Source organism: Taurulus bubalis (assembly GCF_910589615.1).
Source record: "Taurulus bubalis genome assembly, chromosome: 5".
In the NCBI taxonomy this organism is placed as follows: domain Eukaryota; kingdom Metazoa; phylum Chordata; class Actinopteri; order Perciformes; family Cottidae; genus Taurulus; species Taurulus bubalis.
Window position 1 is genome coordinate 21,769,474 of NC_136593.1, and position 9,715 is coordinate 21,779,188.

Consider the following 9,715-nt stretch of genomic DNA (forward strand, 5'->3'; position numbering starts at 1 on the left):
TGGGAGTGGCGGGGCACAGAGGGCGCTGCTGTTGAACAAAACAAACGCCCCACACTTCTGCTCGATTACGAAACGCCAGATGGAGCAAGGAGGACTTGTTAACCTCCCTCTTCTCCTGCTTGAAACCACCCCACACCCCTACTACTGGTCAACGGAAACTGACTGAATGGCTTAGAAGTCGAATGACATCATATTCATTTTATGACACCTTCATGGATATCAGTAGATCGTGCATGGGATGTCCTACAAAGCCACAGAGGCAGTATGTTCCTTCTCAAGTAGAGAGTGTCTTTCCCTTTCTGTCTCCCTCCCTCACTCTGATGTTTGCTTTGTCATTGATGCTTCTTATTTTTGTAATGTTTAACTTATTTTGTTGAGACTGAGGAAATTGATGAGGGGTGGACCTAGAAGGAGGAGACAGACCAAGTAATAAGGGACAAACTGGACCCACGGGTGGGCAGACGGGTGGGTGGGGTTCAAAGGGTTGGGGTCAAGAGGAGGGTTGTTGGCCCTCTATCCTTGCTGCTGCTGCTTTTGGAGGACTCAGTTGGAGTGCTGGATGTCAAAAGAATTAAAAAGGGAGACGCCGAGTCTGTCGGAGAATGGACTTGAACAAAAGGAGGAACACGTTGCAGACGGACTTTCTGTGATTCGCTTCCTGAGTGTAACATGGCTGAGCTGCGCTGAGGTTCAGTTGCTGTTGAGTCATTTATTTTGCCCCCTTGCAATGCCCTGATGCTGCTCCACACACACACACACACACACACACACACACACACACACACACACACACACACACACGCTCACTGTCTTTCTGTCAGAGGGAGGAGGAGGATGAACAGGTGGACAGCCTCTGTCAGCTCCTTCCTTGTCTTTTCTGTACAGTACTGGCAGGCGATGGTCAAGAGACACACACACACACACCAAGCAAACATTGTTCTAAAATCCACACCCGTCTTCATCCTCAGCTGCTTTGCCGGCAACAAAGAAACCAGACACCATGCAACAAAACAGCTTCCAGATCCCATTGGAAACGATTTGTGAAAAAGTCTTCGCTCATTCAGGATTGCCGCTGATCTTGGCCTCCACCCGCATGTCGCGTCTGCCACAAATGCTCGTTGGGTTATTGCAAACGCGAGTGAACGCGCCGAGACGTGCATGCACCGGCAAACACACGCAAATGTAAACACACGCGTACACAAAGGGGTCTGCCAGAGGGTTGCCGAGCATGCTCACCATGCATGAAGACTGAAGCACTTTCTCTCCAAGCGCACATAGAGCCCTCGACTCCCACAGCACCCAACGATACGACCACATACTCAATATTCCCTGTTCCTCTCACACACACACACACACGGTTTCCCATGCCACTGTCAGGACTCTATTGTTGTCTTGTCCCACCATAAAGCCAAGCTTTCCTATAATAACGTGCTATCATTATAGAGACATACTGTAGATCTGTAAAGACTTATACACTGAAGAAGACTATACTGCCTATGAATGTATGTTAATACGGAATATATGCTGTGTCAAAAATGACTGTTGTCGCTTCTTTCGTGTGTGTGTGTGTGTGTGTGTGTGTGTGTGTGTGTGTGTGTGTGTGTGTGTGTGTGTGTGTGTGAGCAAGAGAGAGAATGCCACCAAAACAATGTTTCCAAGAAGGAAAGAAAGAACGTGAGAGGGATAAAAAGATGGAAAGTGAAAGAGAAGATCCCCATTCCACCACCAAGCCCTGACACACGCACACACACACACACACACACACACACACACACACACACACACACACACACAACACTGCTGACAGACAGACACATATTTCAATAAAGTCGTCCATTTCCCGTGTCTATCAGCTGCGTTATTATGTGGCCAAAGTGTGTGTGTATGTGTGTGTGTGTGTGTGTGTGTGTGTCTGCTGTTCGTGTGAGGTACATTACACCCCGAGGTCCTTTCCACGCACCCCTGACACCTACCAACACAATTTCAATGTGCCATGTACCCCTGCATACAGCATATCAATCAGAGGTAAATGGATGTGTTTCCCGCGGCGCTGGGAACCTGGTCGTCTGGTTTTGGGAAGAACTGGAGGAGCCGCTCGGGTTTCAGCGCCCGCCTGATTGGGTTCGGGGCTGAAGAGGGGAACAGAGGCAAGGAACACCGAGCTCGAGCAGGGATTGCAGCAAAATGCAGACCACATGGCACAAGCTTTTTCCCTCCTTCTGTCTCTATCAATATCATCCTGCCCCCCCTACTCAAGCTTTCTCGGTCTTTCTCCTGCAATATCTTTGACTTGTGCCGGTTCCAGTCCGCTCTCCCTCTGCGGAAAAGTGTAACCCAAACTGCTCTCGGCCTGCGATGGGGAGGATCTGTCCTACATTAAGCCACCATGATGGCCGGGATGAGGTGGGTGGTGGGGGCCACACTGATTGGGAAATGTCTGTGGGTTTGTGTGTGTCTGTGCATGTGTGTGTGTGTGTGTGTGTGTGTGTGTGTGTGTGTGTGTGTGTGTGTGACTGTGTGAGTCTGTGTGTGTGGGTGTGTGTGTGTGTCAGCTGTCAGACAGCCAGATGTACAGTCAGACAGTCAGTTAGTCAGTCAGTCAGAGAACTCTAATGCCTTTTGTGGTTTGCTGCGGTTGTGGCGGAGACAAGAGGCTGACAGTAGGGTTTTACCACTTAGTGTGTGTGTGTGTGTGTGTGTGTGTGTGTGTGTGTGTGTGTGTGTGTGTGTGTGTGTGTGTGTGTGTTTGGTGTTGAAGTTAAGATGCAACAAATACAGGGTTATAAAAGCTGGTTCAAATATTTGTGGAATAAGAACTACTCATAGTCTATATTTTGTGCTAATATCTTACATCCATATGGCCAATTTTCAGGCCAAAATATACCCCCCAAAAATGTATACTCCACATATACACTCTTTTGATAGACATAGCCTACATCAGAACGAGTGTGTAGTCTACTGAAAACCAACTGCTTGATCATCATGTCTTTCTTTCATTAGTAGTCATTTAATTAAAAAGTGTGTTTAACAGTGAGCGTAACTCATTTAGCCTACTGGATCAAATGCAGTAAAACCAAAGACTGTATATCAGTAGCTCATGGTGGCTAACGTTAGCTAACGCTAGTTAATTTTAGGTAGATATTGCTGTGTAATTAACATAATTGTGCCAGTTCATTGACTTTTTCTCTACTTGTGCTAATGTTACTATTATTCTGTAATCATCACTTGTGACTGCCGTTCAGCAAAAGTTACATTAGCGCACTAAAATCCCAAAAATGAAGAGATTACAAATCGTCAATAATGCTCATTTCTCAACATAAGAAGCGAGCCACAGACAAACTGTTGAGTACACGTCCTGCATCTCTAATGCATTATAATCCAAAAGGACACAATAAACGGCAGTATTGGATCAATCCACTTTTAACAGTCCAAGAACTAACATTAGATTTTATTTTTGGTGGGGGGAAAAATTAGCAACACGTGGAAACCTCTCAAGCTCCGTCATAGTCCGAAGATAATCAATTAACAGTGGAATACAGAAGTGTTTGAAATGTTCCTTATTTTAATAATGAAAATAGTTTTACCAAAATGCTACCCCAGTCGCACATATGGGATATATTTTGGGACATATGGGATATATATATATATATATATATATATATATATATATATATATATATATATATATATATATATATATATATATATATTATAGCTAGCATTATATTGATTTCATTATTTGGCTCTTTAATTACAATATTTGTGGGTTGCCATTTATTGTGATCCACTGAAAAATCCAGAGTACAGTAAGTTGAAAAAAGCATTAAAAAGTGATGTATATTATTTCCAAAAATGTTTTTTAAGCATAAACATGTAATTGTAAAGTATAGTTGAAAAACACCCCCAAAATAAGAAAAAAAAACTAAGTAAAAAGAAAGTCATAATATACTATGTAAAAAAGACTTTTACTATTATTGTATGTGGAAAAAAGTCATGGTATAGAACGCCACCTGTAATTTTGGGCAGACTTGTATGTGAACGTGAGGCCAACTCTGACATTGTCTTCTTGTTTCCTCTCTAGATGCGTGCAGTTTCTGGACCGAAATTGATGAGCAAGGAGTTTCACTTTATCCTTGTCGGATTTTACTCAGAGGGTCATTAGGGGTTCATGTGCCACATTGTAATACAACTTTTTTTTAAATACTTGCTTTTGTGTTTTTGTGTTGAATAACCACATAATTTGAAAAAAAAGTGATTATAAAGTTTGTCTGGAAAAAAATGCCCACACTCCTGAAGTATGGCAAAAGAAATCACTGAAAATGTCAAAACAAGTTTTTAAAAAGTCATATAAAAAAGTATAGTACGTCGATCAGTCATAGTAAAGTATGTCCAAATAGTCATAGTATAGTACGTTAAAACATAGTATAGTATAGTATGACAAGTCATACGTATGTATAGTATGTCGATATAGTATATAGTATAGTATGTCGAAAAAGAAGAAAAAAAAGTCTTGGTTAGTGCCGTTAGCTACCATGAGAGCCGTGAGGAAACAACAAATAATGCTCGGAATCTTGCATTTATCGCCGAAACAATGAACATGAACCCTGGCATAAATCACACAAACGTTGTGATGAAAACAGTGTAAGGAAACAAGTCAACGAGTACAACGTGACTGAGGCTTTGCCTAATTAGCATGTGTGATTCACCACCCACAGAAGAACCGGCACTTCTCTCGGCATACTTCCTGAAGGTATGAGAGGTAATGAGATAACGATGCAGTGATTTTGCCCTTTCACATCAATCTTCCAGCCAATTCTCCTCCCAGACAGGCGGCTAATCATTTGAATAACACCTCAGGACCCTCTGCATACCTCGGGTTAAGGTTTCTGTCTGTCTGTCTGTCTGTCTGTCTGTCTGTCTGTCAGCGTGTGCCGTGAGTGTGAAGGGTTAACGGTGCAGGTTGCCTGGATATTAATGCCACTCGCTCAGAGCAGGCTGGCTTTAGCCCAGGGCCCGGCCCTCCCAGGCCTCTCTCAAACTCCCAGATCTCTTCAGCATACTTCTCATATTAAAAGAAAACAAGTTACACAAATGAGACAGATGGTTCTTGTTTGTGATGACAGTTGCATTTCTTTCTCCTGCCCCTACCCCTCCCCCCTCCTCTATTCCCTCTCAGCTTTTCCTCTGGTGTTGCGCAACAGCAACAAGAGACAAGTCTCTGCGGGGCACATCGGACATGGCTACGTACTGGCAGCGCGGGGAACCGTCTGTTTGCTGGTTTTACCTTTACACTGCTTTGGGGTTTTACGTGAATAGATCTGTGCAGGTACAGGGGACCAGGACCCTATTGACCCATGAGCATCGTCTGTCCATCTGTCTGAGGCTCTATTGTTGTGCAGCCAAAGCTACTCTAAGTTATTTTTGTTTTTGGCAAACATTCTCCAGTAAATTTGAGTTCCCTCTGGTGAACAGTTAGGTCTAGGTCTTTTATTGTGAAAGGTCCTTTGTCAAGGCAGAGGGGAGTAATAAAGTCTGGTTTGTTGTACAAAACATAGTGAACGTACGACGTGATTGGTTGATGCCTTTTTTAGGCCAGAAAAACAAAACCTCATTCCCGGAAAAAACTACATTGTTGTTTTTTTGTTTTTTTTTACCATGTAACAGTTCTGTGTTCTGTGTGAAAGTACTCAAAACAAAAACAACAGTTTGAAAAAAATATATACACAGATATGCGAATCAATCACAGAAAATAAATAAAAAGGGCCCCCAGTGTGTAATGGCCTTTATGAGGGAATAATTTAGCAAAGGAGGCAAAGATGGTGGATCATTGGCTGATTTGAGGTCATTGTGGAGGCACAGACACCGCAGGAGAGGTGGAGAAAAGGTTGTCGGTGGTTGACTAAACACATCACTCAACCCGTCCAGTGGAGGAATCCGTGCTTTCCATTGGGCTGACACCGTCCTCACTCACAGCATCTTGAATAAGCCTCTCGACTCTTCTTGTAGAGCGTAGGCGTCCACTACCAAACGCTTCACACAGGCGAATCATTGGAAACCTTCCCCCAAACGGCCTCGGAAGCTTCTTCATCCCGTGGAAATGCTTCAGAACTGACATTGGACCCTGGACCCTCAAAAGACCCCAAAATGGCTCGGTATGAAGGTGGACACTGGGCCAGACGTATATTTAAAGGGATAGTCCACCCAAACATGTTTTAGACCCCATTCCCAGTGAAATCTAACCAGCTCTATCACTCACGTCTATCCAAACAAACTCACTGAGCTTGATCCTAACGAATTCCAAGCAGTCATCTTGAGGCAACATTGTATCCTAGCGCGGGCAGATCAGATAAGAGCGGATCAGTCGGGATGAGTGAAAGTGACAACACACACACGGTGGATCAGGCTGTTGATGAGGGCCTTAGCTGCCACAGCTTCATCTCTGCATACAGGTATGGAGGATCACTGTGAGCTTACGTCTACACACACACACACACACACACACACTCTTCATCGACGGTTATAGCCGTGTGTCTGTCATCGCAGGAGATTTGAGCTGAACTGCAAAGAACTTTCCCTTAACACCTGGACACTAAACACCTGAAAACGTGTGTGTATGCGGGCCAAATGGGGTCGGAGCGTGTGTGTGTTACGTGTATCTATTAGCCGACAGCAGCCTGCCGTGTCAAAATACTCCTTGCAGTGACCAGCGGTGGCGTCGCTTGATGGTCGCCCTGAAAAAGACACCGGCGATGAGGGCGATGCTTGGATCTGCCTCTTTTAGGAGACACATCTCTTTGTTCAATTCAATTCAGTTTATTTTATATAGCCCAACATCACAAATACGAATTTGCCTCGGAGGGCTTTATAATCTGTACACATAACGTCCCTGTCCCGGGACCTCACATCGGATCAGGAAAAACGTCCCCTAAATAAAGATAGTAAAAACTTTCACAGGGAAAAAAGGGAAGAAACCTGAGGGAGAGCAACAGAGGAGGACAGAGGCAATAGATGTCATGTGACCAGAATGAATAATGTAACGGAGTTACAGCACATTCAATGAATATGTAACAGCAGCAATACAATGCAACTGCAACTACAGCAACAGAGCGCACTCATTTTTTTATTGTTAAAAAGAATTAGGAATGAAAAGTATGAAATAGAGGAATTACAGCATTAATGAACCGGATGCAAAATAGTTAAAAATGAGAAACTAAATAAATACAAATTGATTGTACATCAGGCATCCTTTTGGACACCTCAGCGTTCAGGCCGCGTCCACGGCTCCAGCCAGCAGATTTGTAGAGATTTACCCTCATGGGCGCAGACATGGCGGCCCGCGCCGTGCACCGCCGAGGTGTCTGAACACCGATTCACGGCTGAGCTCGGATAAACTGTTTAGATCCTTGCCGTGTTTTTCATCACCAGTCCAGTATCAGTGCGGATCATCATAAAATCGTCTCATAAAAGTGGGTGCAGCACACACACACACACACACACACACACGGGCAGGTCTCTAGCAACATTGTGTGTGTGTGTGTCAGGTAGTTAAAATGTCCCCGGTGGGTTGCCTGATCCTTACATTCCCATCCCCGCCTGCTCGTCCCACCCAGTGATTGGACGACCTTGGAGGACCGAAAACATTTAGCCTCATTTGTCAAACATGATGAAGACCAATGACGGCCAGGTGGTGTCTCTCTGCGATTGTGTGTGTGTGTGCGTGTGTAACCGATATTTCAGCGGAGAGGAATGCCCTTCGTTCGGCCTGCGTGATAATTAATAGCTGTCAGCGTCTCTTTAGCGGAAGGAGGTCGCTGACAGACAGCACTCCAGAAACGTGGGGAATGTGTGAACGCCTCACGGGGGTTGGGGGGGCGAGGGTTTGGGTGGAGAGGTGCGGGGTGAAGAGGTGCGGGGTGCAAGCGGCCCGCCCAACCGTCTGATTCAGATGACCCTGGGACATATCACCCTCATTTGCTGCCATCTGAGGAAGTCCTGGACATCTGTGAAAGTGATAGTGATACTACTCTCTCAACACCAACATTACATATGTGTGTGTGTGTGTGTGTGTGTGTGTGTGTGTGTGTGTGTGTGTGTGTGTGTGTGTACACAAGTATCGCTGTGAGGCCAAACTAATCTAATTTGATCATAATATTAATAATAATAATTATTAATAATATTAATGTTGCTTTTCAGTGCTTTATTTTAATTGTGCTTCTGGTATTGATGACACACATTGTTTTACTGACCTGCACAGAGCGATGGGAAATGTGTATGGCCCAAAAAACACATTGAGGTAAAACAATGACCAGAAGATCATACAAAAGGTGAACCACAAGGCTCTATATAATAGCCCATGTTCCAGTTTCCATTTGACAAATGACAAAATAGGACCGAATAGCCAAGATTCTTATTTTTAGGGGGCATATTCACATTTTCTGGTTCACTATTGTATTTTGGGTTCCTCCACAGAAATGTAAGTTGGCCTTTTATTTAGTAATGCTAATACAGTGTTAGTGTAATTAATCTAATTAATTTAACGTGACTTGTCTGAGTTGTTAGTCACCCGTTGGTCTGATTGGCTTGTTGAATCACATATTTTCTGATCTCGGCTGCCCAAAAAAAGACCTGTGGGTTGTCGTATTTCATAGTTCAGGGGTCAGTATGTGCACAAGCACTGAAAAAGTGAGTTTTTGATGATATGTCACCTTTAAGAAATGTCCTTGTTAAATCTGCCTACTATAGGCATAAATTCTGTTTATTATTCATCTCTCCATTTTATTTGGAAGGGTGGCTCGCAATGATGAGTAAATGAACCTTGATGCGTGAAACAGGTGGACCTTTTCATATTGCATTTCTTTATTTCTATCAATAAAGCCATTGTTTATCAATCGAGCGGTCTTCAAACAAAATCCTGTCATCCAGCTAACTTTGGATCTCTGAACACAAGTTTGAAATTTGTTAATCCAGGATGAAGTCATCTTGAATAACAGTGCACTTTTACTAATTTTTACCAATATAAAGTTTTAAAGTTTAAACAGTGAACCCTGTAGTTAAGAATTTTAATGTAGAATTGAATGTCATGTTTTTGGCTCCATTGGTCTTTTAAAAAGTCAGAATCAACACTACAGTGCGTGTTTTTCTGTATCTGACCTAAATTTGCCTTTTCAGTTTTACCTTCATGTTTTTGTACTCCATCTTCATGGGTGATGGAGTTTCATCTCTCCTCATAACTGTGGGTCACATGCACACCCAATATAATCTGTGTATACAATCAATGTCATTCAGTGGATTATGAAAAGCATCAGTTTCTCCCAACATGTGAAACCAACACCAGCGACGCAAATGTTTGGGTGGCCGGCGCCTCCTGCTGGATGAACACACCATGACAGGCTCATCCAGATGTGATGGAAATCAAACCGAAGGTTTATTGGATGTAGCGGTCCACGAATTGCTCGATAAATATAGTTATAAACATACAACATGTGCTCGGGGAAGAAGCTGTTTTGTTTACTTACTTCTACCCTTGGCATGATTATGATAGCATAAGCTAACATACAGAAAAATAAAAAAAAGAATAAGAACATATTCCAGTCAAAAGCAATTGTTTGGTGGTTTGGTTGGTTATTGGTAAACACAGAATGGAAAGGGACAAGTGGTAAAGGCAATTAAGGTATAAGTTTAATATTTTTTTAAAGAATGCATATACAAAGAACAA